This window comes from Lonchura striata, chromosome 2, assembly GCF_050655825.1.
Source record: "Lonchura striata isolate lonStrDom1 chromosome 2, ASM5065582v1, whole genome shotgun sequence".
NCBI classification, from domain to species: Eukaryota; Metazoa; Chordata; class Aves; order Passeriformes; family Estrildidae; genus Lonchura; species Lonchura striata.
In genome coordinates this window covers 96959391-96984049 of record NC_140704.1, presented here as the reverse complement: position 1 = coordinate 96984049, position 24659 = coordinate 96959391, and the positions used below count along the sequence as shown (strand labels likewise).

General features: G+C 40.8%; 1 long non-coding RNA gene across 1 annotated transcript in view; it reads right to left on the bottom strand.

The window, feature by feature from the left end:
• The window catches only part of LOC110469742 (uncharacterized), a 60228-nt gene extending 36758 nt beyond the window's left edge, over window positions 1-23470 (bottom strand). The window contains exons 1-3 of the long non-coding RNA XR_014952818.1: window positions 10445-23470; window positions 9033-9088; window positions 983-1087 (exon numbers count right to left, since the gene is read on the bottom strand). This is a non-coding gene — a long non-coding RNA (uncharacterized LOC110469742). The remainder of the gene's footprint in view (window positions 1-982; window positions 1088-9032; window positions 9089-10444) is intronic.
• Window positions 23471-24659: the final 1189 nt, after the last annotated feature.

The window sequence follows — 24659 nt, the reverse complement described above, 5'->3', positions numbered from 1 at the left end:
TTGTCTGTAATAAAAGTTAAATAACCTCTGGACATACACTGGCAACAAAATCCAAAACCTTGCTTGTGCACCTAGTAAGGGAATAAATGAATACAGGAATGCTATGTGTCCGTTCATGGCAGAAGGGAAAATGTGAAAGCAAAGGAAATATGAAAAAAGTGCTCCTATCTGCTATACTCCTATCTTCAAAGAAACTAAATGTTATTTCAGGAGGCACAAAAAGGAAAATCTAGGGAACTGCAGGCCAGTCAGCCTCACAGGAGTCCCTTTGAAAATCATGGAGCAACTAATTCTGGAAGCCTTTTCCAAACACATGAAGGACAAGGTGATCAGAAGAAGTCCATATGGCTTTACCTAGTGGAAGTCATGCTTAACCAAGTAGATATCCTCCCACAATGAAATCATCTTGTCAGATGATGGGAAGAACAATGACTGTTGTTTGCTTCAACTTTATTAAGGCATTTGGCACAGACTCCTATAACAATCTTGCAGACAAGGTGACATTGTCCGGGTTTGGTAGATTGACAGCAAGGTGGATTGAATGTGGCTGAACAGCCAAGCCCAGGGTGGTGGTGATCAGTAGCACAAAGTGCAGTTGGAGGCACCTCACTGGTGGTGTACCCCAGGGATCAACAGGGAGGCCAATATTGTTTAACCTCTACATTAAAAACCTCGACAATGGGGCAGTGAACCCTCAGCAAGTTCAGAGATATAAAATTGAAGGAAGCAAACATCAACACAGGGTGGAACTGAGCAGAGAAGAATATGAAAAGGGAAATGCCAAGTTCTGCCAACGCAGAGCAATAACCCCATGCACCAGTACACACTGAGTTCCTGAGGAACAGCTCCATAGAGAAAGAGCTTGGGATGCTGATGGGCAACAAGTTGAACGCCAGCCAATAATAAACATAGTGACAGCCTTGACCAACAGCATTCTGGGCTACATTGGGAAGAGCATTACCAGCATATTGAAGGGTCTTACCTTTTATTTCTACCCAATACTGTTGAGGTGAGTATTTCTACCAATACTGTGGAGATGACTGAGGGACTGAAGCATCTCATATGAGGAGAGCTGAGAGTCTTCTGCCTGGAGAAGAATCAGGTAAGAACCTCATAAATGTGACACCTGATGGGAGGCAATGAATAAAACCAGGCTGTTCTCAGTAGTGCCCAGTGACAGGACTCAAATATTCAAATATTGGTTTGGACATTTAGAAAAATCTTTTCAGTAACTTAATACATAAAAACCCCAATTTTTTTTAATATGTAAATAAACAATTCCAAAAATTATTTCTAGCTAATTTCTACTTATTTAAATACATGTTTAATTTGTTTTGAAAACTGTAAAACTTTAATTTTTAAACAATGAGAGATAGACTTCTGTCAGATACTTTTCATGAAAGTAGAATTTTCATTTCCTGACACATTAAAATTTCACCTGTCCTAAACTGAGGGAAAGTAAATAGTAGGACTATTTTGTAAATTCACCTAAGGTAAACTTAGATGAAAAGTTTTAATTCTGACTCTTTCTTTTTCCCAATTTATAATACTGAACACAATCCTGAATGAAATGTCTTCCGAAATGAAACATTCAAATATTCTGTCATGACAAGATTATAAAAAAGTTATCAGAATGCTTTGTTTTGATTGAAAGCAAAACAAACAAAGTATAGTCAATCCTGACACATTCCCACATAACATTTACAACTGAATTAATTGGCATTTTCTGAAAAACATTCTGCTCAAAATTTCCGAGCCCCTTCACTGACAAGTTATAGAATCACTGCTCTGTCCCAGGCAACCCCCCACACATGCACACATCCTGTTGCACTGACAAGATATCTGTTGAGAATGCTGGCCTTTTTAAGGTGGAATTACATTGCTATGTTCATTGCTTCCTTTCTTCCTGCGTGACTGATTATCAGAGCGCTGAGCAGGTGAGTCGCTGCTCATGAAGAGCCATTCAGGAACGGGAGGTGGAGCTTCCTTCATTCCTGAGTAACTGATTGTAAGAGGCCTCTGGGGAGCTTGGCGAACTGGGGCGGGCAAACAGGGTCGTGGTCACAGCAGTTTGCACCACAGTTCACTCAGGCAGGGCAAGAAGGCAGGTTTGCTGGTCTTCTTGCTAGTAAGGTGTTCTGCGTGTTGTTTAGTTGTTTCTGTTGGCTGATTGATTTTGGGCTTTCTGCTAATAATGGTTTTAATACTGTTGAAAATTGTGGCTGGTACAAGCATATGTGACCAAGTGGAGCCCTCCAAAAAGTCTGTACAGACTCATTCCTGCTTGGAGTGTCTGATCTTATCCATGGTTTCAGGGGGTGTTTGGTGTTTGTGGAGGAGGCCTGCCTACAGTGTGAACAGGTGAATGACCTCCTTTTGCTGGTAGCTGAGCTTAGGGAGGAAGTTGAAAGATTAAGGAGTATCAGGGATAGTGAAAGGGAAATAGACTGATGGAGTTCAGCCCTTACATCTTTAAGGGAGGCCCACCAAGAGCCGGAGGACTTATATGACTCTCACTCCCAGGAAAGAGAAGGGCATCTGGTAGAATAAGGAGAACAGGTCCTTGCTCAGGGAGGGAATAATAAATATTCCTCCAGACCTCCATCCCCTAGCCACGTGCCACTTCAGAATAGGTATGAAGCACTGGATCTAGAGAGCCAGCCAGATGATGTTGAAGAAAGATGTAGAAGAAAGTGGTCTGCCCAGTGAGTCTCCCAGTTATGAATCACCTGCAAGAGGATCACCACCTCTAACATCAAGAAGAAAAAAAGGGTAATCATAGTGGGTGATTCCCTTCTGAGGGGAACAGAGGGCCCTGTATGTAGACCAGACCCATCCCCCAGAAAAGTCTGCTGCCTCCCTGGGGCCCAGGTACAAAATATCACTGAGTGACTTCCTAAGCTGATTCAGTCCTCTGGTTATACACTGCTGATACTCCAGGCTGGCAGTGATGAGATTGAAAAGAGGAATATCGAGGTGATTAAAAGGGACTTTAGGGCACTGGGTCAAATGGTCAATAGGACAGTGGCACAGATAGTTTTCTGCTCAGTCCCTTTGGTGGCAGAGAAAAATGATAAAATAAATAGAACTCACATCATTAACAAGTGGCTCAAGGGTTGATGTAATCAGCAAAATTTAGGATTCTTTGATCATGGGGCAACTTTTACGTCACCTGCTCTACTGGAACCAGATGGGATAGATCTCTCTGTTAAGGGCCGAAGGGTTTTAGCCCATGAACTGGCAGACCTTGTTGAGAGGGCTTTAAACTAGGTCTGAAGGGGGAAGAGGATGCATCTGGGCTGTCTGGAAGTGGTCCAGCTGAGGTGCATGTATACCAATGCACACAGCATGGGTAACAAACAGGAAGAGCTGGAGGCCATGGTTGCAGCAGCAGAGCTATGATGTAGTCGCCATCACAGAAACGTGGTGGGATGACTCACATAGTTGGAGCACTGCACTGGATGGCTACAAGCTCTTCAGAAGAGACAGGAAAGGAGAAGAGGTGGAGGGGTGGCCCTTTATATTAAGGAGGCTTTTACACCATAGGTATTGCAACTTATGAAGATGGAGTTGGATGCCTATGGATAAGAATTCAGGGGAAGGCCAACAAGGCTGACATCCTACTGGGAGTCTGTTATCATCCACCCAAACAGGAAGAAGAGATGGACAACTCATTCTACAACCAGCTAGCTACTGTTTCAGGATCATCATCACTTGATCTTGCAGGTGACTTTAACCTACCAGACATCTGCTGGAAACTTAATACAGCAGAAAAGAGGCAGTCCAGGAAATTTTTAGAGTCTATGGAGGACAACTTTTTGTTCCATCTGGTGGGTGAGCCCACCAGGGGAGGGACTATGTTAGACCTGCTGTTTTCAAATAGAGATGGGCTGGTGGGCGATGTAGTGGTTGGAGGCCACCTAGGACAGAGTGATCATGAAATTACAGAGTTCTCGATATCTGTGTGATGAGGAGGAACACCAAGAAGAATCTTACACTGGACTTCCGGAGGGCAGACTTTGGTCTACTTAGGAGATTTATTCAGAGAGTTCCTTGGGAAGCTGCCCTTAAAAACAAAAGAGTTCAGGAAAGGTGGGTGAGCTTCAAAACAGAGATCTTGAGGGCACAGGAACAGACTGTCCATGTGTGCCAAAAGATGAGAAGGTAAATGCCCAGCTTGGATGGGCAAGGAGGTTTTGAAGGAACTTAAGAATAAAAGGAGGATGTATCGTCTTTGGAAGGAGGGTCAGGTTTCTCAGGAAATATTCAAGAGGGCTGGTAGAGCATGTAGGAAAAAAAATTAGAGAGGCTAAAGCTCAGTTTGAACTTAAAATGGTGACTTCTGTTAAGGATAATAAAAAATGCTTTTACAAATATATTAACGGTAAAAGGAACGGTAAGACTAGCATTTGCTCTTTACTGGATGAGGGAGGGAACTGAGTAACTGCAGATGAGGAGAAGGCAGAGTACTTAATGCCTTCTTTGCCTCAGCCTTTAGTGGGAAGACAGATTGGCCCCAGGACAACTGTCCTCCTGGCTTGGTTGATGGTGCCAGGGAACAGAATGGTCCCCCCATTATCCAAGAGGAGGCAGTCAGAGAACTGCTGAGATGCTTGGATATTCATAAATCTATGGGACCAGATGGGATCCATCCCATGATGATGAGGGAGCTGGCAGATGAGCTTGTGAAGCCACTCTCCATCATTTACCAACAGTCCTGGCTCACTGCTGAGGTTCCAGATGACTGGAAGCTGGCCAGTGTGATACCCATTCACAAAAAGGGTGGGAAGGAGGATCCTGGCAATTATAGACCGGTCAGCCTGACCTCAGTACCTGGCAAGATAATGGAGCAATTTATACTGAGTGTCATCATGCAGCACTTACAGGATGGCCAGGGTATCCGGCTAGTCAGCATGGGTTTAGGAGGGGGAGGTCGTGTCTGACCAACCTAGTCTCCTTTTATGACCAGGTGACCCATCTGGTGGATGCAGGAAAGGCAGTGGATGTTGTCTATTTGGACTTCAGCAAGGTCTTTGACACTGTCTCCCACAGCTCCAGCTTCTCCTGGAGAAGCTGGCAGCCCATGGCTTGGACACGAACACTCTTTGCTGGGTTAGGAACTGGCTGGATGGCCGGGCCAGAGAGGGGTGATGAATGGTGCTGCATCCAGCTGGGGACAGTCACCAGTGGTGTCCCTCAGGGGTCTGTGCTGGGGTCAGTTCTGTTCAGTATTTTTATTGATGACATGGATGAGGGGATTGAGTCTTTCATTAGCAAATTTTCAGATGACACTAAGCTGGGAGTGTGTGTCGATCTGTTGGAAGGTAGGATGGCTCTGCAGAGGGACCTGGAACAGTTGGATGGATGGGTGGAATCCAATAAGATGGAATTTAATAACTCCAAGTGCCGAGTCCTGCATTTTGGCCACAATAACCCCTGCAGCATTTTAGGCTGGGGAAGGTGTGGCTGGACAGTGCCCAGGCAGAAATGACCTGGGGGTGCTGGTGACAGCAGCTGAACATGAGCCAGCAGTGTGCCCTGGTGGCCAAGAAGGCCAGTGGCATCCTGGCCTGTTCAGGAATGGTGTGGCCAGCAGGAGCAGGGAGGTCATCCTTCCCCTGTACTCAGCACTGGTGAGGCCCCACCTTGAGTGCTGTGTCCAGTTCTGGCCCCTCAGTTTGGGAAGGACACTGAGATGCTTGAGCGCATCCAGAGGAGGCAACGAGGCTGGTGAGGGGCTTGGAGCACAAACCCTGTGAGGAACAGCTGAGGGAGCTGGGGGTGTTTAGCCTGGAGAAAGGAGACTCAGAGGTGACCTCATCACTCTCTACAACTCCCTGAGGGGTCGTTGTGGTCAGGTGGGGATTGGTCTCCTTCACCAGGCAGCAACCGACAGAATGAGAGGGCACAGTCTCAAGCTGTGTCAAGGGAAATATAGGTTGGATATTAGGAAAAGGTTTTTCACACAAAGGGTGATAAAGTACTGGAATTGTCTGCCTGGGGAGGTGGTGGAGTCACCATCCCTGGATGTGTTTAAAAAAAGACTGGATGTGGCACTCAGTGCCATGGTTTAGTTGAGGCGTCAGGGAACAGGTTGGACTCGATGATCTTGAAGGTTTCTTCCAACCTTGTGATTCTGTGATATCACCAAGGCAGAATAAGGAGGAAAAGCAGAGAAACCATTCTCAGAGGAATGTCTCAAATGGATAGGTTCTCCTTGTGCTTCCCCTGAAACAGTCCTTTATCCATTAGTTTTTTCTCTGGACCATACCTTGAAGCAGCATCTACTCCTTTTATAGGTCATTTAATATATTGCATGTTTACAAGGGAGAATTTGGATGTTTTTACTTTATAAAAATAACCTCTTCAGGAAAAAAAAAATACATAATGAAGTTAATGGGGACCTTTTAAACCATTATCTTTAAAAATGTTCCAAACCAGTCCCAAAGTGTTCTACCAGAAAGATATTAATTACCCATGAAATGTTTGTGGTTCCCACCCAGCTTCAGTTAACCATGTTACCATTATTTTTATTTTTTATTATTTTTATGCTGCTCTTGAGTCTCATGATCACATTAGCGTTTGAAAGGTGATCTACTTTTGAAACCTTTTTTTGATTTTGTTTTAGTCCTTTCAGATTTATTAAGTTTTTTAAGTAGACAATAATTCCCTCCTTTCTTCTTCATTCAACTCATAAGAGAATTTATAAGGCCATAAATTTTCTTTTTTTCTCCCCACTTCCTTTGGTACAGTGACTTGCTGTAAAGATCTCTGCCTTTACCCCAAGACACAAAATTTCCTGCAAAGAATTCTTGAAAACTGAATGGTAAATACTTACAGGGAATCTCTTTAACTAATTCACTTAGTAGCTGTCTATGGTCTTAAATGCTTTGTTGGTGGGAAATTTTAGTTTTTTGTATGACTATATCAGAAATAAGAGTCTCACAGGAGTACTAAGACTGAGGATAGATATACATCATATATACCATTTACACACAGTGAACTGTAACAGGCACAAGCAGAAAACTTTAGTCAGAACTGAGCCCAAACAGGAAACTAAAGCAAAACATGTGTTATTTGGGCTCAGTTATGTGTAATTTTGCATGAACTACACCAGTTTATTCAAGCAGAAGAGCATCTACAAATCTACAGATCTGAATAGGTATGACAGGAAGAACTGAATGGTGACAGGAAGAACTACACTGGTGACCACTATTCATAAATATTCTGAATAAGTGAACACACATTTACAACTGAGATACAGGTTTCAGAAGATGCTGGGTACTGGGCATATGATCTTGCATACTATTAAACAGAAACTTTTGACTTAATATTGACTTTTTAATGACAAGTAGCAAGATAGAAAACAAGAGTATTGACAAAAGTGATTTTATTTTCCCCTGATGTCATCTGGTCATGTCACTCACTGCAGTTAAATCCAATCTCTAATTGCAACAAGCATTATGAACAACATTTGTTAATTTTTTATGTGGTGCTATGCCAAGCCTGTATTTGAGTGCATACGACAGCATTTCTACATCTATAATTTTCTCTGTCTAAAGTCATCTTCATATCAAAAAGACTGGGCTTGTTAAACGTGTGTGCATTTTTAATACGTAATATCTTAAAAAACATAAGCACAGACATTTTCTTGTCTGTATGTATACCCTCATCTTCTATTATGTTTTACAATTTCATCCGTGGGAAGGGATAAAGTTTGAAAACATAGGAATCTTACACCTGTTGCTCCATTTACACATGTGGAAGATGACTGCAAAATGCAAGCAAAACACATTATTGTGAATATGAAATGTTTCACAACCACATTGCAGAGCAGAGGCAAGTGTAGGAAATGACAGTAAATGAACCACTGCCTTTTGTTCTGCATCATTCACATATTGGGCTCTATAAGTCATTATGAACTCATAAAGGCTTACATATCTATGAAAGCCCCTGCCAAATCTGCAGCTCTTTTACAAAACCAGACACTTAAAAAGGAACAGAAATACAAATGAGAGTGAGCCCATAATATTTTAGTGCAAAATAAAAGGATTGGATGCAATAATGCATATCCAAGACCAGTAAAGACACAAAACATCTACCAGTTATATGAGATGTAGCTTTATTAGGATTGTATGTCAGGAATATTGTTCTCAAATATAAAACACACAGGCTACCAGATGCTGAAGTGCACATGACTTTCTAATGTGTATCTTTAATGCTGATAAGCTAAAAACTGAGGCAGTGAATATTTAGATTTGCAGTGATTGGTATCAGTCTAGTTAGAAAATCCAGTTCTAGATTTTTTTTTTTCCTCCATTTACTCACATTTTTCTACTTAAATGCTTAGCAAAATCCCCAATTAAAATCCATTTTATTAATCTTTGCTCAGGAGGTAGAAGATAATTTCAATCTCAAAACTCATTCACATACTTTGCACACAAAAGACTAAGAAGAAATTGATTTTTGACACAAAAATGATCTTTGATTTCTCATTCTTCTAACTTAGTTTCTGTGTGAATTATTCAAAATGCTCAAGTGAAACCATCTATTAAACAATATATAGTGACACCATTTATTAAAATTGAAAAAGCAGGTTTAATGCTTCTTAAGGGGTAAGGATCTCAATAGAATCCTTTGCAGTAGGGGTGCAGGAGTATGTACATAAAATATGTTTAGCAGCCATTTCTTATAGAACATGAGTAACACAGATCCTAAAACATTCAAGTCAAAAGGTTAACTTGAATATGTTAGAAAAGTAAGCATTTTCAGAAAGTCTTTTACAACACAAAGTGCTGACTACAAGGTGCAGACTTTAGTGAGTCTTTTGCTGCCTGTTCTCAGGCTCATAGTGTCAGATATGGCAATTCTGCTGAGGAAAAAAAAGCATGTATCTGGAAAATTATACACATATGTACATGAAAAGTTATAAAGTCTTTTAAAAGACCATGGTGTGTTTTTTCCTCTGTTGTGAAGTATGGGAGCTAAATAGTTTCAACTTATTCATATTGTTTTTACAATGAATAACTTACAGTTTTGTTGCTTTTTCCAAGATTTTCTCTTAAATCTCCATTCTGCAATGCCACTACTACAGATCAGGATAAGAAAAATAAAGAAAAAGGTTGAAATTATAAGATCGGTATCTTCTATGGCTCTTAGCAATATTTTCCTTTTCTGGAAAATAAATTTTCCAATCACCATACACGAGGTATATTTATAAAGTCCATATAGACAATATAATGTCCATACAGACAGAGACTGCAGGCACTTTTCCATAAGTAATTATTTCTTATTTCAATTTTCCTTACTCAGTCAATATTTCCATAACAAAGGAAATAAAACCTGAGAAAATATTTCACTAGGGCTTCATTATTTGACCAATTAATAGTAAATAAATGACTGTTGACAGATTTGTGTGAGTGCATTTTTCACCTGATGTCTTCTTTATCATTCCTACTAAATACAATTTTTAATTTAATTTACACACATGAAACAAGGATGCAACCAATACTCTCAGAAATATTTTTCAGTACCCTGTTGCTCCCATTAGGCTGTATCTTGGCATGAATTTTTAAAGGGTTCCTTATAATTTTAAACCCTATTCCTCCCATTCAACTTGAAAGGGATGCCTACGTTGCCAACAGTTAATATTCTCATAAATGTTTCTCATAAACATTCACTTCTTTGCTTTCAACTCAGTGTTTCTGGGATCTTTTAAAATTATTTCTTCCTCATGTCTACTGTGATCTTGCAAGCTGTTAACAGACTAACTGTGGGCAGAAAGAAAGATCATTTTTGCCTGTACAGCATAAATTCTCTTGTGTCTTTCCTGGCACAGTTCCATTCAGCAGCTCCTTTGGCACACACAGTTCCCTGCCTCTTTACATCAGACCCTGACCTCCAGCTCAACTGTCCTTCCCCTCGTGCCACATACATTTTATTTGCTTGGTATTTCTGATATTTCATTTCTTAATACTCAAGAAATAGGCATTAACTGAATGAAGCAATGATTTCCAAGCATGCGTCCTTTAGTGAGTATATTCACACGAACAGTTCCACAAAAATCAATAAAGACTTATGTCCATTTGCACCTAAGGCTGCTCCACTGGCTGCTGAGCTGCTGAAATATCTCAGACAAACAAAACTGAATGAACTCAAAGGATCTTAGACCTCACTTCACTTTGACTCTCAGTTCTGGGCTTCTGTCTGGGTTAGAGTCTTCACCTCATTCTCCATAAGTTAAATCTTTTAAAACAAGCTACTTTCCTGCCTTTCTACTGCCTTATAATTGGCATTAACTTTTCATTTGCAGCAAGAAAAACACTACACAGTTTCTTTAACTGCATTTAACCCTGATCACTTCCCCCAGGCACACAAGATGCCAGTGCTGGTGTCACCCTGAGCCCTTCCCTGTTGCACTGCTTTAGATTTTTCAGAAAAGTACCTGTGATGAAACAGGCAGAATTCCTTGACACAATTTCTTTTGCCTTTAAAGAGCCTTCAGTCTTCCTTGTCAACATCTCCTGTGCTTCAGATATCTAAACCCTCCTCCCATTCTTGCTGTAAGTTGCAGTATTTCTTCAGTGACCTCTCTTCCTTGTTACCCTAGGGATGGTTGCCTGGGCTTTTCCAAACAGGGATATAATCACGTTCAGCTGTTTTTTGGTTTTCTTTGTTTAAGACATATCCTCCCTCAAGTTAAAAAGTACACATGAACACTAAACCAGCTCAGGCCTGACATACCCAGCCGATATAAGCAGAATACAAAGATTTTAAGACTGCAAAAAGGCACTGTCATAGGAGTTTGAAGAGACATGTGCAGACACAGATGCAAAGGGAATAAGTTCCTCTAGGGCTGCACCACGTGTGACTGCTCTGTGCCTCTGCAGTCCTGCAGATATGGGGCCACCTGGACAACACCATCAGGTCCCGATGAGGGAGGGGATGCGACCATGGGGCCCTAAGCTCGTGGCATCTCCAAAGCAAGAGAGAGGTGTGAGGAGCAGGGAAGAAGCATGAAGTCCTACCAGTCCTTTCAGCATATATGGCAGGTGAGGAACATGTCAGGAGCAGTACAGGAATTTACAGCTGACAGGATACAGCACAGACAGAAAGTACTATCCCTGGGCAGGCCCCTTCTCACTACCAACTTCCAACCCAGGTGTGCCACATTTCCCTTTGGAAAAGAGCTGCTGTCTAATGTTTTATTGCTTAGAAAAGATGGACAGTAGGCTAGGACATTCTTGATTTTCTCTATTTTACTGTTCTTCTGCTTTTACTTTGAAATTGGTATGTGCTTCCTTTTGCTGCTACGCTGGATCCAATACAATCTAAATTTTTCCTTTTCTCTTTTGCTCTCACATGAGTCATTCTACTGCTTCCCCCCTGCTCAAAGCAGTCAGAACAGTTTGGTCCCATCTCTTTCCAGTTATATTTTGTATTCCTCCCAAGATGGAGATTCCACAAACTTTCTGGTCAAGTGATTGACCATCCCCACAGTAAAAAAAAAAAAAAAAAAAAGAGTTTCTTGTACTGCAATTTGTGCCCATTGCTTCTTCTTTCACAGGGAGACACTGAGGAGAAGCTTCCCTGTACTTTACATCCTCAACCAACTATTTCTTCTTTGTAAGAACAAAGTGCAGAGGAGTGCCTCCTGGGTTAGAAAATTGTCCTTAGTGAACACCACAGATCTCCTGGACCACTGGATCATTTATGCCTTTCTCTGTTGTCCCTCCAGAAGTTATTGTGGTGGCTGAAGTTCCCTTGTGAGCAACAGAGCCTGTGAACATGAGGCTTCTTCCTGAAGAAATCGTCATCTACTTCTTCCTTATAGGTACTTTCTGGCAACTAGGAGAGGTGATTTCACTGGTCAGGATTTACAGCAGATGTTGTCTGTGTAAGTTAGTATGTCTATGTGCTCCTGAGAATTGCTAGAAGGAGAAAGACACATTGTGGTGCATATGTATGCCCATAATCATGAGGAAATGAAATGTTTGTCCATGGATAAACATCTGATGCAAAAAAAAAAAAAAAAAAGCCCACACCAGAGAGAGAACTACAGGGGGCTGTGTGTTTCAGCCCTATGGCTCTGGAGAAGACAAAATGGGGAGGAGACAAAGGAATGGGAAGACAAGTGGAACTAAGGGCAGATAGACACAGACACCAGAAGATAAATGCTATGCCAAATTTTTTTCCCACTGAGATGGTGTGTCTGTCAGCAGCTAACCTACAAGTGGAGTTTAGAATGAGCTCCTTTTACCATAAAATTGCCAAATATGCTTAATCTATCCCACCCATTTTAGCACCTTCAGTAATAGAGCAGATGTGGTGCATGCCCTGCAGGCCAAGCAAACTGTTCAAATGTCATGTTTTGCTCAAGGATACAATTTGATTGTCAGTGATTTCTTATGCAAACATAAAAACATACAGAACATAATGGCTATTTTGTTGGAAGGCTGCAGTGGGTGCAGCAGTTTCTTCACAACCTGACACACTCGACAAAAACTTTCAGCCACAAAATCTCAATACAAAAATCACAAGGGACTTCTCACCCCAAAAAGCTTTAATGATGGTTTCTGCAACATAAACCATAGAATGGTTTGGGTTGGAAGGGACTTCGAAGACCATCAGGCCTCAAACATTTCCAGAGATGGGGCACCCACAGTTTCTCTGGGTGAACCAGTAAGGATATTTTAGTGGAAGCAAACAGGGTAAACAGGGGCAGTTTGTATACTGAGTGCGCTTCTTAGAGAAAGCCTACAGGTAGAGCAATTCTTACAAGACCTTTCAGGGAAAATGTATTTATAGTGAATTCAGGTATGTTGTGTGGGCTACATCATCCTCTTTGTTTTCATGGTCAAAGAACAAAATGCCTGAGATTACAACTGCATTGTTCCATTTGGTGGACACATGACTAGTTGAACCTTACAATGATTTACTCATGGCTTTATTTTTAGACCTTCATTTCAGGTACTCCTGCAACTATCCTTGTCTCTGGCATGACAGTGCATGGCATGGGGAATCAGACCTCCAAAAATAGTAAGCATTCTACATTTTTGGTGGGAGAACACATTGGAGAGCACTCACACTGTCACACCCAATATAATCCTGCCTCTTGCTGCTCCAGATATCATCTTTGACATCTCTGTCAGCTCCTAAAATGGAACCAAAACTATGAGATCAACTTCTCTGTAAGAGCAACTCATAACTGGCAAAGGACAGTTAAAGCAGCCTTTAAATTATCAATGCACAGAAGAATCCTTATTAACTCCTCCACAAATCTTCTCCTTTTCTTTTTTTCTTATCCCCTTTCCCTGTAAATAGATCTCAGTGATTGCTTCTGGATGACTGCAATCCTCAGATTTTCACTAACTATTTTTTGAGTAACTAGAGAGATCATCTTTGGGCTCGGGTGTCCAGAAATGTCCTTAATAGTGGCATCTCAGTCACTTGGGAAATCAAAGACATTTCTGGCTTCATTCAAATATTTTTCTGGAAAAATATACTGCCTTTCTACCAATTCTGGAAAGGAGTAATACATGATGCATGCCTTGCTATACCATCTGTGCAAACTTACCACAATATATAGCAGTTTTCACATCTGTAGTTCCAATTATCCATTTTAAAACAAATACATTTTCAGTTAAATCCAAAACTTTGGTTTTGTCCAATCAGAATAGTTTCTCTGGTAAGGCAAGGAATGCCTACATGCCTAACTAAAACATGCAAGCAGTCCCACTGCTTTTCATGGAAATCTTTACATGTATGAGAGCTGGTACCTTGGTAACTCAAACTCAAGGGCCAAATTCTCTGCTGGTGTCATCCTGTAGAAACCAAGTCTTTCAATTCAGCTCCACTGATTTATATGCCCAAACTGCATAATGAAATTTAGCCAACTGGAAAGTGGAATATAAAAGCATGTCAGGCTGTACAGAAGAAAGCCTTGAAGCTAGTATTTGTTTGGACAAATAACAAGCCCTGAAGATATTGGCTAGATTTCCTTAACAAGTAGTCTTATTAATGTCAATCCCCTGTATGGAGAACACTGTGTTAATCCCAGGAGTTTAAACAAAACCAAAATTCTTTTTTTCCCCTTCATTTATAAAGGTCCTTTGAATAAAATTAAGCTCACAACGACAAGACAAGCAAGTAGGTGCATGGTTCCCTCACAACCTGCAGCTCCCCACTCTACTTCCCTGTTTTTACAAAGCCTCAGGATCAAGAGTGTGAAAATGCAATTCCTCATTAGTTATCAAAGAAATTACTCATCCTGTGCCCAGGTAATGGCTTCAAGGAACATTATTTAGAAGTCAAAACAGCAACTGTCTTGAAAGACTTAGAGAGCTGAAGTCATCCCATGGCTTGCTTTCTGGTAGTTCCATTCAGCAGAGTATTCTCTTTGTTTCCTTTGGCTACATTTCTTGCTTATTTGTTTCCTGTTGTATAACTTTTGTCCAGCAAAGCTTCAGACTGACTAAAGCTCTGCAATGTCCACAAGAAGGTGGAGGGCTAATGTTTTAACATGTTGTGGGCTGTGCCAGAAGCGCTGTACGGAATGGTATTTCTGCTGGTGGTTCCCTGCAGGTTAGGCACAAGCATACATGGCTTGCCTTGTTCATAAACCCATCCAGCCGTCACACATTCTCCTGTACCACAGGTGACTCCAATGTTTAATGTAACTCTAACGTAAAGAATAGCAGAGCTAGTTAAACAGAGATGAGTACCACTCCAAAACAAAATCTGTTTGTATTTATATTTAAAAACAGGAGGTGTATCCTCTAGCAGATATTCCAGTCTGCCTGGAAAGCGTATATGCGCTATTAAGGGAGGCTTACAAAGGCTTTGACAATTCCTATGGTAACCCAGTAAAAAGGCTGTTTCCATGGGGACTAGCCAAGCCTATAAAAACCTTCTGTCTTCATTAGAGTATCTCTGACACTGAATGCTTTAACAGTTACTGTTCTGGAATAGTTAACAACAATCTCTGCTCTGGGGAGAGAATAAATTCTTTCCTTCCGGTGCAAGTCCAGTTATTTTGTCAGCTTTCAGTAATACTCAACTGAATAGCTGTCATGTATAAGGGCCATACTAAACAGTGGTATACACTTCAAAAGGACTCTGATTTACCACCCCAGCATTACAGTATATGCATATTATGCATTTAGAAATGCAGATAATTTAAGCATAAGGACAGAATAAATCATACTCTTTAAATTTCATGCTTATGAGATTTAATAAACCTGAGTGTCTGAGTAGCTGATTATCTGTCAAGGTAGTGTTCTGGTTCCCATTCAGATCCCCCTTTTCAGTCGCTCACAACTCCTTCTAATATACTCTACCAAAACAAAACAAAATTATTTCTTTTGAATGTAAATCTTTCATGATTGATCTCAGCCAAATTTGCTTTTCTCCTTACTTTTTTCATTTTCTTCTTTTTCCTTTCCTATAAACTCAACAGTTTTTGAGTTATGCAAGTAGAAATAAAGCTTTATTTCTTCCATGTGTTCTACACAAAACATTTATACATTCAGAACTCAAAAAATGCCTGAAGGAATAAACTTCAAATTTCATCTCAGCAATGTCTGCATCATCATTAATTTTGCCACTTATTTCCTATATATTAATGTGACTAATTTCTATTTTCCATTCCCTTTTTCTTTAGTATAAGAGCCTTTCTCTAGCACTCTCCCTCCCATGTCTCTGGGATATTATATATCCTGCATGTAAAGACATGCTGTCCAAGCTATAATATGCAGAGCTCAGAGTAAATAAATCAAAGAAACATATACATTAAAATCTCTGAATAGTTTTCAAAGAGTTACAAAATATTCCCCAAATTTTGTTTGTCTCCAGATGCAGCCCCACATATGCCAGTGCAATATGAGTTCTTGACTGGAGTCTTAGTGTCAGCTTAAACAGACTAAAATTATTTCTCTCTATCTTAAAAAAACAAATATCCAGGTGCCCTTTATGACAATGTTTGAGACCTTTCCTTAAAAAGGCATATTAAATAACTGTGGTCCCTTGCTGTTCATAAAAACCTTAATAAAGATTTTCTTCTCTATCTAATGTATTTAATAATGGAAAGTTCTCTTCAGAGTAGGGATTCAGCATTTTTCAGGAAAAAACCCCAAAAACAAGAGGACTTTTGTATGGCATAACTTTGTTCCACACTTGCAGATTTAAACTCAGCAAAGAGTATCACTACACCCCTCTGTTTTGGATGGATAATGACAAAGATGATGATTGATGCACCCAGCCAGGACCACTGTATCTCTCTGCTCATTTCATAAACTGTTGCTAAGAAGCACCCTCCAGTTTGGGAGGTTTAGAAAACTCAAAGCCTTCATGTATCTATCTCTGAGGCCAAGTTTTGTTCAGCCTCAGCAGTTGTGCAGGCTTAGGTTCTTCAAACAAGACACTGCTTAGATTAATCTGTCACTCATGGAGCACATGTGACAAAGCCAAAAAGTAACATCACACTTCACAGCTTTGCTTTCTGTAAAAATACTTTGGTTTCCCCCTTGAAGTTCAGAAACTGAAAATGGTTCTGATGAAGAAAGAAGCTGAAAATTGTTCTGCCATCTCTCATGTTTATAACTCTTTCTATGCACTAGCATGCTCAGAACAGCACTATACATACACCACCTGAAAGACACATATCTTGTCATTTGATCATAACTGCTTATTTTCCAATATGTGTTTAGACACACTGCCAAAGACAGTTTCTGAATTATGCACTTGATTCCAAGTGTCACTTGATTACAGATTGCAGGGTGTAAATGCACCTTCTGGCATGGTATAATCTGATGAGGCTCCTGGATCAGTCAGAGCACTTTGGGTCATGATGATTTTGTTTTTCTCATTAATGCTGAGGTCTGACCTTGTCTTAACTACCCAAACTGAGAGCAAAGCTTCATGTACTCATTTGAGGTCAGAGCAGCAACAGGAGGATAAAGAAGGCTTACCTACTTAATAACTTTCTGATTGAGGATATGCAGTGCCTGTCCTATAAATGGTATCTGATTAGGAAAAATTAAATTAAAAAGAAAAAGAGGGAATACTATCTATCATACACAGTAATGATAGTTTATGCCTCAGTCCATGAGAGGACCTAAGTTTTCAGAATTACAATGGTATTAAAATCCAATTTCATGTGCATGCCGTAATCACTGAGTCTCACTAGGCACACAGGCCTATATATATATATTCTGCCCTTTAAGTTTATTTACTTATTGCTGCAGTTGCCACATATTCATGGCATATGCCAGCTGGACACACCACAAAATACTTCCACCACTCTGAAAAATCTGAGTCTTAACCTATTGTGAAACATGACACAATACTAGCCAGAATTCTGTGAACCCACAGTGCACTGCTGGGCAAGCAGTCTGTCTATCCCTATCTCCCTGTCACCATAATCTGCATCTTCACCAGCATTCAGAGTAAAAAGAAATTATATTCAATAGGCACCCTAACACCTGTGAATCTGAACAATGAAAGCAATTCTCTTGAGAATTACCACTACTGAGGATATGCCTTAAAATTACACAGCTTTTAAAATTCCAATGTTTTCCTGTTGCTCAGCTCAAACAGTAACATTTAGACAGTGACAATATCACCAGCACCCCTTCAAGCAGAGCCCAGGGAATGGCCCTGAATCAGCAGCTGTACGTGCCAGCTGGACAGAATAAGGTCACTTCTCTCCCTTACATCTCTTTCACAGCAAGAAATTGCTCAGAGGAGCAAGCCTCACTCAATGTTCTTGTAGTCAAGAAATCGTTGCCAATTATTGCAGCTGTGAATGATCCCTGACCAGAGCAGGGATGGCTCCTGAAGCCAGTCCCATCGGGCACAGTGTGCAGACATTATAATACAAAGGGCCTGAGTGCTGCAAAGGGAGAAGCCTGGGTGATGAGCCAGCTCGTTCCTTCTGCGTGGTGAGACTTACAGTTCAGGATGATTCAGTTAGGGAGTATGTCAGCAGAGAGTTTTTAATCTTGTTAAAGAAAGCAGTCTTCCTTCCTATTGGATACCTACCGGCAGTCTCTAGAGAGATGACTTCTTCCCAGTGCTGCAAAGGATCCCACTGCTTGCTGTGCTGGAAGGAATGTGTCAGAACTAATCTTACAATAACAAGTTGCACTAACTGCTGACATGAATCTTGGCACTGACGTAAGCCTGAGTTGTTTAATTAGTATTTATGAAAGATGAAGTGATACAGTTCTTCAAAAAATGGTTACATTCTGTTACCATAATCTGTTATCATAAACTGATATAAAGATTTCAACCAAACTGAGATTACTTGGGAAGGGGAACAGTTATCTGAGGTTTAATAAAGCAGAGAAAGAATTTGGGAAGCACAGCATTATGAAGAAGTAAATACATAAGCTTTGGTTTCATTTCCTATTTAGCATCTCATTAAAAAAAAAAATTTTGAGTGAAAAACTCAGCTTCTTATAATGAATGCATTCTGAAAAATAGGTGACCACCACAAATGTTTTAAATCGTGATATTGCAGCAGGGGTGATTAATTGATCACATTGGCAAAATCAGGATCAGAATTTAATATCTCCCTAATTTAAAAAGAAACACTTCCATGCTTCATAAAGCTCTATTCAAAATGTAGAACTCCACAGGCAGCAAAACTTATAAAAATACATCCAATTAGTGTTTGGTAGACTTCTTTAAATTGTTCATTAATGCTAAATTTCTATAGATTAATAATAACATACGTATACACAGACACTGCATGTTCTTCAATCTTCAAAGAAGAAACCCATTAAGAAATTGTTATTAAAAAATTCCAGGGGATGTTTTCAGCTCTTTTTCTACTGCAATAGCATTAGCTCATGATAAATTCTGCCCATAGTTTCAAAAGTGTATCATTTCCCACAGTCAGACTTTCTTTCTCCCATTGAAAATCCGATGAGAAGTTATTTGAATAAAAGGATACTCAGCAACATTCATCTGTATTTTTCAAGCCAGTTTGTGCATATCTCTAGGGAATGACCAAGGATTTAGGGCTATCCATAAGCGTGGGAAACATTTGAGCATGAGTATTGAGCATGGTGATACTCCATGTTAGCATTTCTATGAATTTACATTGGGAAGGAAACAGACAGCTTCCAAGTGTTGGACTTGTTCTTCCTTCAAACCCCCTTCTCACACACATATTTGTGTTCAACAGAGGGGCTGATGGAGGCCATCCAAAGGGAAGTCTGATGTTATCAAGGTAAATTATTTTGTTTCCATGCCTCTCATTTTCCTTCCATACAGAGAGGGGGAAATCTGTGGTGTCAGGTTTTTAAAAGCCTCTTTTGGGAGACTTCCCTCATGTCTTCACTACCTGGATCACTCTCAGTCCTTTGCATTCAATCTTCTGCACAATTTGGAAAATATCTCTCTTGTTATTATATTCCTCCCCAGTAGTCACTATTCTCCATATATGTGGTGCAATTTAATCATGTGTTGAATTTTGCCTCCAGGTAAAGACTTTATATTCACTAAGAGACAGTTTTTGGTGCAATATGTGTCCACAATAAACAGTATATAGACAGCACTGCTGTGATCTTCTTCTATCCTAACTACATATCACAGTGTAGAGATCATGTAGTCTATTGAGTTGAAAGGGACCTTTAAAGGCCATCTAGATCAACTGCCTCAACATGGGTATGGACACCTCCTGCTAGACTGGGTTTCTCAGGATACCATCCAACCTGGCCTTGAGCATCACATCTTGCTTTCTTCTGAAAGACCCTCCACTTCCCTGATTCTCTTCTTATCCCATTACTGTGTGTTGGATTTCTCAGTTAAAGTCTTTGTCTGCCCTCCAGCTTCCCTAGGTAGGCTGGGAGCCGCAATGCTCTTATGATTCATCTATTCTCCATCTTTTAGTCAAGATCCTTCCCTTTCATTTACACACTCACATCAATACCGTCCACTTCACACTTTCAGCCTCTTTATGGTGATCCTTAGCTTACTCAACCAGTCCAGCACTGTCCATTTCCATTCTTTTCAGTGAGTTTAGAATGTCTCAGAGTCATATAGATACCTACACACACATATCCATGTCTTAGACATGGCAAAAAGACAAAGACTTTGTGTATGAGAGCACAATACTACACAGAGTTGAGTGTGGCCCTTTTATCTCTTTATTGAGATCTATGTGTATGAGACTCAGTCCTTTAGATAAGAAGAGAACACCAAAGGGCTAAGGAGAGAAAGCCTACATCAAAGTAGTGATGTGACACTCTTCCCTGCTCCTTGCTGAGGCATCAGAGCCCTGAAATTTAAATCATTGTCTGGCATCTCAGGGATTTAGCTATAACATCTTGTTCAATCCAAAATGTTGAGGAAAAGACTGTAAGGTGACAAGGCAATGGACTAGGTACAACTCCCTCTAGCTGTGGGGTTGAGAGCCCATTGCATCTATCTGACAGCCTTCCTCACCAGGACTCAGAGCGTCAAGAGCTTCTCAAAGTCCTCCTGGGTCGGTACAGCTTTCTGCCACCCCCAAACAGGCGGGTGGTTGTCAGGCACAATCTGGCCTGGACTGTTTTTCATTGTATAAAGTTGCTATGGTATCACCAATTAAAAATTCTAAAAAATAATCTGCATCTGTACAGCATGCTAAAATAACCTACCAAATGACACGTCCTTTCGTAGAAAGCGAGTCTACTAATTGCTGAGGGGCAGATTCCTCCACCCTTCCTCTCGCTGAACAGTGCCTTCAAGCTGCAAATACTCCCACTGCTTTCAGCATTTGCCAAGCCTAAGTTTTCCACAGAAACCATGAGTCAGGCTCCAAAAATCAGAAGACAAGCTTAAAAAATCATGAGATTTAATTACAGCAGGTGAAGTATTTTGCCTTGATGATGGAATTGGCAGAGTGGGCATTTAGGCATGAGAGTCAACCTCACAGCTAAAAGCAGGTGATCAGCAGCTTTAGCAGAGTGATCCCATGTGAAAAATATGTGGTCTAACACCTCAAAGCTTTTTGTTAGTGTCTAGCAGGAGGAAACTGAGATCCATGTTTCCATGATAATTTTCTTGCCTCTCCATTTTCATCTTTCTCGTTTTTTCCCCCTTTTTCTGACCCTTCACCTTATTTCCAAATGCATTTCAGTAGATACATCATTGCAGGAAGAAGGTGAAAGTCAAGAGTAGGGTAGAAAAGACGGTTTTGGTAGCCAGGGGTCTGACAAAGTCATGGATGACAGAGCTGGCCTGTGAAGACGGCACCAGGCTCCTGGAAGAGTCAGACTTACTGACCACAAGGTAGAACCTAGCACACACCAATGATCGGGTGGACATGAGCAATGGGCAGAGTGCCTGGTTTCACAAAACTTTGGTTTCCCCACAGTGACCCATCGGCTTAATACCAAAGACTTGAGATAAAATGACTCAAAGACTAAAACATTCAGTCAATAGTATGTGAGATTATTAACTCAAGACCTGTACTTCCTCTTCAATCTCACAAGGTCCTCCATCATGGTCAAGAACTGAAGCTCATGCCCCCAGTTGAGCACCTGGGCCCCAGGCACACCAACATGCCATACTGGCTCTGACTGACCTCCTCTGGCCCTTCCCTCTTGGCTGGGGGCTCCATGCACCCTCCGCTGCTGACCAAGCCATGTCACTTGGAAGGCCTGTCCTTAGTTGCCTTTTGACCCTGCCATGCTGACTGGCTCTCCTCAGTGAAGAGCTCAGTGTTCATCCTCAGGGATGCCATTATGCTGACCACCTCCAGGTCAGCTGTGTGACAGAACAGCTCATGTCATGCCATGGAGCCACCTGCATTTAACCCTGGGCTGGCCTCGTGTCGGGAGTGCAAAGGAGGCTCTGTGGCAAGCATGGACAGGGCCATCACTCTTCCCCTGATGACAGGACAAATTTGCGTGCAAATACTACATTCTGAACATGCAGACAAGTCAGAGGACAGATTTAGACCTGGTCAGATCTGATGCAAAGAGAACCTCCTGCTTCACTTACTTCCTCCCACTGTTGTAAGCTTTTTCACATCCCTACGTATTACCAGCAATCTCTTATGCCTTCCACCAGAACAGTGAGCTGGAAAATCACAGTGCATAAGAAAAAGAGACCTTGCCACATTCCCCCTTCAACTCAGAAATTTCATCTTCCCTACACAGAAAACTCCTCAAAGATCTGCAGCATCAGCTTGTGAACGAGAAACTATTTAGCTTCCAGAAACTATCACCAAGAATTAATTTTACAAAGTATGAAAGCAAAGCCTAGAGACAAGCCTGATCACATGAATTTTACAAGGTTCTATTAATTGAAAATACATGCATTTATGTATGTTCATGTTAAAAGCTACACATTAATTTGACTAATTAAATGCATATTTTATTTTTTAGGAGTTTATTACACTTTGGTCACAAACAGGCTGATAGTAGCATTTGCACAGGAGAATAAACAAGTTCAGAAAGGCTCTTGGAATTTGGCAAGAAAAACTTGGATTTGTAAAGTCATAAGATCAAAAAAGCTGTTGATGAAAAAGAAAGTGGTAATTTACTAAAAGAAAATATTAGTTCTTAATTTTTTTTCAAAATGGGTGTTGAGAAGAGCTAAGTGAATAACTGTCTGTCTGGGTGCTGCAAGTGGGAACATGTCTAGATGCTATAAATTTAGAGATGATGAATCTTTCTTTATAACAAGTGTAAGAAAAAGTACAGAAAAGATGCTCCATCTCAAGAAAAGTCCATATAAGCGGAATCAGCTTCCCTATGAGGAAATAATTACAGCAAGCTGCAAAAATAGAAATAAAATCTCTGACGAATTGCTGGTGTATGAATTCCTGTTACAGTTTATTTATGCAGACAATATAGTGTCTGGGATGAAACAGCTCTGTTGGCAGAACAAGCATGAGCCACTGTATGTGGGCTCTCAGAGCACTGCATGGGAGTGTTTACTTCAGCTCTCCTGGAACCATGCAGAAGTGACGTTACCATGCTGAAGCCTGAAATTAGCAGTGATACCACCGGCACCAAGAGACAGCCGAGTGTGTGGCTGACATCTTCGTCATCTGACAAAAAAAAAAGGAAAACAAAAACCAAACCCTAAACAAGCTAAGAGGATGTATTTGAAGTATTTGAGACCTCTTCCTAAGCAGATCACACTGAATACAAAGTTGCATTTTCCCACTGTGATCACTTACCTGTAGTGTTTTCTGCAGGACAGGGCAAATGACAACTACCCGCCTCTTCATATTTGCATGCTTATATTGCTTTATTCTTCTAAATAAGAGTTCAAATTTTACCTGGATATTGTCAAAAACCCCAGTGATATTTTTCTGATCTAGAGGATAAGCCTGGAATTGAAAAGTATTTATTAAATACGGCCCCTTTTAATTATGGAAGACATGCCAATCTATTCTGTTACAAGATAGCATCAGCAGGCATTTTCATAGCCCTGTTGCTGAGATCAGTCGTGTACAAGAGAGCCAGTGAAGCTGTGGCACACGACTGAAGAGGCAGTCCATGGGGAGGCTGCCAGCACAGCCTGCTCTGCATCACCCACCCCACTGAGCTCTGTGTGCTCTCTCTGCACCCCTGGACTTGTGGATAGGCAGGGGTTAAGAGCAGCCTTGGGAAAAAAGCGTGAACATCCACCACAGGGAGACTATGGCAGCTAGAAAGCAAAGAGGGACAGGCAGAAAAATGGATGCTGTGAGAGCACAAAGAGCACTTCTGTGCTGTCCCTTCAGGAGAGAAATTCCCCATCAGTCATCATGCAAATTATAGAAATCAATGGATCAGCACAAGGACCAAACTCCAAGTCATGGTCCAGCATCTCTTGAAGTAAATGACAGAAGATCTATTGGCTTCAGGGTAAGAGCATCACACCCTGCCATCAGCTGTTTCCTCAGACACTACTTTTCCTCAAAACCACAGTTTTCTTTTGCCCTTAGTGTTCAGCTGTTGGGAGACTTTTCTGTGCTTCCCAGTAACACATTTCTGAAGTGCTTAAGTGCTTCATGCAAGGCCTAAGCGTGGCCAGAGAGCAGCCACTGCTGGTGCATCCAGTGGGAGTCTTCCCATTGATTGCATCCTTTGGGGTTTGCTTAGGCTATCTACTTATCCCTACAAAATAAATGGTTTGTTAAAGTGTATTCTAAGGGGCAGGTGACTGAAGCAGGCACACCTGAGAATAGCACATTTCACCTGCTCACAAAATTGCCAGTGATGAGCAGTACAGCAGAAAATTATCAAAAATTCATGCATTGAATTGGGGAGGAAGGAGGGAACAAGACATGCAAATAAACATTCTGATGCAGAATGTATTTTTTCTGCCTCCAGATTCTACCAAATAAAAATAAGAGGAGGTGTCTCCTTTCTTCTGAAAGAAAAATAGGGGTTTTTTTCTTTCTTTCTGAAAGAGATTTCTGAAAGAAAAAGAAAAATCAAAAATAAACACAAACAAACAAAATGAACCAGAACCATGGGGAGGAATAATTTCATACATTTTCAAATTTAAATATTTTATGGTCTTGTTTTAGCATCTCTATAAGTTTTCCGAGCAGTGCTTTTATATGATACAAATTTCTGGCTGTGTCAATATGTGCCCTGAATATTATTTTTTTTAAATACTCTGATTTGTTTTTGTTTGAAGATGGAAGGAATCTTTCCTGGGGTAAA